We start from the raw sequence: 6,000 nt of genomic DNA, 5'->3' as shown, positions 1-6,000 counted from the left end.
CCTTACCACCTTACACACACTTCAACACTTACATACACGTACAACACACCTTACACACACTTTACCACACGGTCCAACACACTTACCACACCACTTGACACAGCACTTTCCACACTTCACCACCTTCACACACTTACACACACTTACCACCTTTACACACACTTATTACAGCCACACTTACATTAACACACTATACACAAACACAGTAACCAACGCTTACATACATCACTTACACACACTAAATACACCCCTACACACACTTGACACACACTTACACTAACAACACCACTATCACACCACTTACACACCCACCCTTTACAACACTTACACAACCTTTCCCCACACTTACCCACAAGGACTTATCACGACATCTTACTACACACTTTACACACTTACTTACAACACACTTACCACACCGTCACAACTTACAACACCTACACACGTCACATCCTTACACCACTTACAACCACTGACACCTCACTACACACCCTTACAACACACACTTACACACAACCTTACCACACGCTTACAAACACAGGACACTACACACACGTCCACACTTACAACACAACTTACACGATTTAACACAACAATAACAAAAAGCCTCCTACATCACATTTATTACTACCTTACTATATCCTCTTACACACACTTGTTCACCCACTCATTTTTTGCATTTATCCTCTGTGCACAGTTAAACTACTATCCAATGTTACTATTTTACTCATTACACATTCAGACACTTGCACCCTTGACACACACCGTTCTCAATACACCTTACACATATGTATGTTACTACTTTACTCCCACCTACTACAACCACAATTCATTCACATCCCCTTGTCTCACATTTAACACACCCTTTCTCATCACACTTAAATACAACAGTTTACACACACTTACCACACTTACACACACTTACACACTTTACCACACTTACACACACTTACACACACTTACACACACGTTACACACACTTACACACACACTTACACAAATACAACACACACTTTACACACAGCTTACACTACCATCTTATACAACACGAAAACACACTTACAACCACTTAACACAGCACTTACACACACTTTACACCCTTACTCAAGCTTACTACACACTCACACACTTCACCCACTTTCCACACCATTACAAACCACTTACACCACTTACACACACTTACAAACACACTTACACCACTTCAAACACACTTACTGCCTGCACTTACACACACTTAACACACCTTACAGGATACACACAACCCAGCTTACACACACTTAACACAATTACACCACTTAACACACCCTTACCTATGAACCTACTTCACCAACTTAAACCACGTCGTAATTATCAATACACACACTTACACCTTACCACCACAACACACACTTACACACCAATACACACCGTTACTCATCACTTACAACACAACTTCTTTACACATCTCTTCCATTACACACACTTACAACACCTCGCTACTTACACACTTACACCTCCAACACCCATCTTACATCACCACACTTACACTCCTCCTACCAACAACACTTTACACAAAACACTTACACACACTTGCCCCACACACTTACACACCTGCACTTACACACCCACTACACACCACTTCCACCAAAACTCAAACTTATCACCTATTTGCACGCTGCCGCAATACACATACCGCAATTCTTCACTTGCACATTACACACCCCCTCACACCACTTAACCATATTTTTTATGTAACTTACCACCTTACACGACACACATCAACCTTACATCACACACCTGGCACAACAATTTACCGCCAAGGCCGCCGCATGTTACCCCAACACACGCAGCTTTACACCCGCGTACACACACTAAGACACACGTTCCACACACGTCATCGCACTTACGGACACACCGCTTACACACACTACACGGACTATAGGGACACACACTTACAAACGACGGACCTTACACCCACACTACCGTCTTGACACATTAACCAAACCTTACGCCACGTACTTACAACACAACTTATCGACCAGTAGACACCACCTTACCACACTCAAACACACACTGTGTCGACACACACACTTCAACATTTCCTACACACGTTACACACACTACACCCCTTAAACACACACGTACAACACACTTACACACACTTACAACCACTTACACACACTTACACACAACTTACAAAAACAACACACACTTACAACACTTACAACACGACACTTACCCACACTTACAACACTACACACGTCCACCTCTACACAGCATTTACTCACACACTTAACACGCACTTAACACACTAACACTGTCACACACTTGCATCCACTGGCACAAACTTACACATATTTACACGCAATTACATTCACACTTGCACACATTTACACACACCTCACACACTTACACATATTTATGTACACTTACACACACTTACACACAATTAAATTCACCCCTGCACACATTTACACACAGCTGCACACATTTACCCACACCTTTACACACACTAATACACAGTTACACACAGTTACACACACTTACACACACTTACACACACTTTCACACACTTACACACACTTACACACACTTACACACACTTACACACACTTACACACACCTTTACACACACTTACACATACTTACAAACACTTACACACACTTGCACAAACTTGCACACACTTACAAACAAACTTACACACATTAACACACAAATACAATCAATCGTACACACATTTACACACACTTACACACATTTGCATCCACTGGCACACACTTACACATATTTACACGTAAATACATTTACAAATTCACACATTTACACACAGCTGCACAGACTTACACACACTTGCACATGCTAACACACACTTGCACACACCTTTACACACACTTACACAATTACTTTCACACTTGCACACATTTACACACACCAGCACATACTTACACACACCTTTACACACACTCACACATACTTACACACCTTTACACACACTTAAACACACTTACACACACTTACACACACTTACACACACTTACACACACTTACACGTACTTACAAACACTTACACACACTTACACACATTTACACACATTTACACATATTAGGAACACTTATACACACTACTTACACACAATTAATCTTACCACACTTACCGTTCCACCATAGAAGCGAATTAGAAAACACGCTATTTTTCGTCGAACCGGACTTTCTTCTGTCTTACAATGACTAAATCCCAAATGTCCTTTTACTGCATTCAAAGTATCCAATTTGCCCGACACATTGACAAATTTTCCCGTAGGGTTGCAATTGCGTTTTATAAATTACCAAGGATTCACACAGAAGAAATGATTGTAATATATTTTTTTTCTTATTTAGTTTAAGAGCAGATGTCCACTAATATCGAGCAAAATCGAGAGTTCCCGGTCACGGTCAAAATTTCGATTTTTGCTCATTTTTGGTTTGCTGGAAGGTATTACCGAGTAAACAAACTTGGTGTAGTTCGTTTTTCAAAAACCGCTAAAAATCTGAGAAATCCGAGAAAAGCTGTTGGCCTAGCGGCGATCTCAAAAGTATGCACATTTTCAATTGAATGAAACCGTGCAAAAACCGCTAAAGCATACAGAATAGGAAAAAGATATGAAAACTATATGTTTATAAGTTAATAGAAGAGATGTTTGAGACTTTTAATTGATTGGGTATAAAATAATGGTTTTAGCTATTTATTGAAAGCGGTCAGATGATGATATTAAGAATCTAGTGGCATTCAGTCATAGATCTGACCCTTGCTACGCCAAAAAAAATTAATCAAGTGCGCAACTTTTTTTCTCAATGAAACTCACGTCATGCATTATTTAGATGTTTTTCTAGAACATATTCAAAAATCAGTGTGGGTTATTGTACTTTGTGTTCATACGGAGGCCGTGAACATTGGGTATTTTCGACATATACCGTGACTGAAGTCGACAAGTGTTTGTTGTTTCTGGTCGCTTTTTTCTCACTGGTTTCTATTTTCATCCGGAATTAAAGCCCGAAAATGCGTTTCCTTTTAAAAAAAATACCTCTTATTATTATTTACATTATTTTAGAAGTTACAACATTCGTTTCGGGTAGATTCTCTAAAGAAAATTAATAACAGTCGGTGTAGCGGATGGCAGCTCCTTGTCGGAGAGATCCGTGACTAAGACTCTTGAATTCCACAAAGTTTAATAATCTTTTCACAACAACTTGGCAGTTAGATGTTAACTCGTCGAATTTCTGTGAGTCTCTCTGATTTGACCTCACAGCGGGTATGATTACATAAGGTTAAAATCACGTGGTACAATAGTTATTAAAAACGATACCTCGGGAGCTTCCGTTACAGTCGGATTAAGCCAGTAAAACTGATACAATTGAAGACCTACTGTATAATGCACTAGTCAATTGAAACCCCCACCCCCCGACCCCCGCGAAATATCGGGGAATTTAACATTTGAGTGGTGTTAAAATCAGACATTTTCCCTGGTAGTCGGGGGCTCAATCACTGTTAAAACCCCCGCTATTGTGACCCCATTATTTTGGTTTATAGTAGTCGATAAGAAACACATTTCACGCCAACTCCAAATTCTTGTGCTACACACAGCCAATTGTTGTGTGTTCCATGCACTCTGAACCTCAAACTCTTGCGGAAACGTTTAGGTTTACGTCTAGTCAGCTGAGAATTTAATGGTATTAAATTGAAAATGAAAAATGCTTGTAAATATTGCAAAGCAGTAGTTTTAATAAATTAATCAAGATCTGATTCTACATTCGAACTGACCGAAGCGACTGAACAAAACCCGTGTATAAGAACCTGGGTTTTAAGGACCTGTTAGGCAAAGATTCTCACTTTAAGCCCCCTCCACATAAGAACCTATTAATTCTAAGAAAGGCTCTTATCAGTGGAGTTCAGTGTAAAAGTGTTTAGGTCGGAAGTTTTTTTGAGCATGTGTTTTGTGTACATACTGCTCTGTACTAAGCTACGGGCTGCCTGTACTTGAAATCACATCGCCTTCTGGGTATTTTTCAAGATGGCCGACCTCTTGTTTCCAGGCCCTTACATATTCAAACGAGCGTTGAAATTCCCGCTCGATTCCCCGCTGAGAAAACCATTCGTTAAATCCCCGACCCCCCGGTGCAATCATGGTCTTAAAAGCACATCAAAAACGCGTCACGTCCCCGTTCAGTACCCCGCTAGCCGCGGGGTCGGGGGTCGGGGGGCAATTGACTAGTGCATAAGACCTGATAAGATTAAAATTTTCTCAAAATTTTAGGTACGGTTTACATCGCACGAAATCAATAATGCAGTTTAACTAAGGAACATGGACATGCAAAAACCATTAAAGATAATATGCTTTTAAATCAAATTATAAAGCAGTTTCATGCACGTTTTTTGGCATTCTGCAATGTGATCTTTTGCTGTCATTTGACTATTACACTTTATTAGTTACACTTTGTTTCACGGGTTTATGAAAACCACTCTAAATCAATTTTCAAGTCATTCTACGTTCTTTTACTTCCTCGGAAATCATGGTATTATTGAAAGTGTAAAAATCAAAAAGACACAAAAGAAAACAATGGAATTAGGGTCTACTAAAGTGTATTAGGCCTAGGGCAAACGTCGAACTTTCCAAGCGCCGAACTCATTAAAAACAATTGATATCAGGGGATAATGAGGCGGCATTCTTTGATATGATTAAGTTCGGTGCATGTAAAGTTCGACGTTTGCCCTAGGCCTTAGTCTAACATCTATTTCACGGGTTTTATGACTTCACTCTAGAACTAAAAACGTTGGAGGTGATAAATACAGCATTAATGACAATAGGAAGACTACAAACAAACCAAGTGTAGTTTTGGTATTTTCAAGGGTTGGTCTTAGATCTAAAAACGTTGGAGTTTTAAATTGTACAATGGCTAAATAAACATAGTTCAGTACTTTTGGGTGATATATATTTGAGTGACGAAAATAAATTCTTAAAAATCTTCCTTTTCTTCTTCTTTTCTCT

The sequence above is a fragment of the Actinia tenebrosa genome, unplaced genomic scaffold, assembly GCF_029948245.1.
Source record: "Actinia tenebrosa isolate PJP-AT-01 unplaced genomic scaffold, QUT_ActTen_1.0 PGA_scaffold5__44_contigs__length_20552954, whole genome shotgun sequence".
Classification (NCBI taxonomy): Eukaryota; Metazoa; Cnidaria; class Anthozoa; order Actiniaria; family Actiniidae; genus Actinia; species Actinia tenebrosa.
This window is presented reverse-complemented; position numbering follows the sequence as displayed.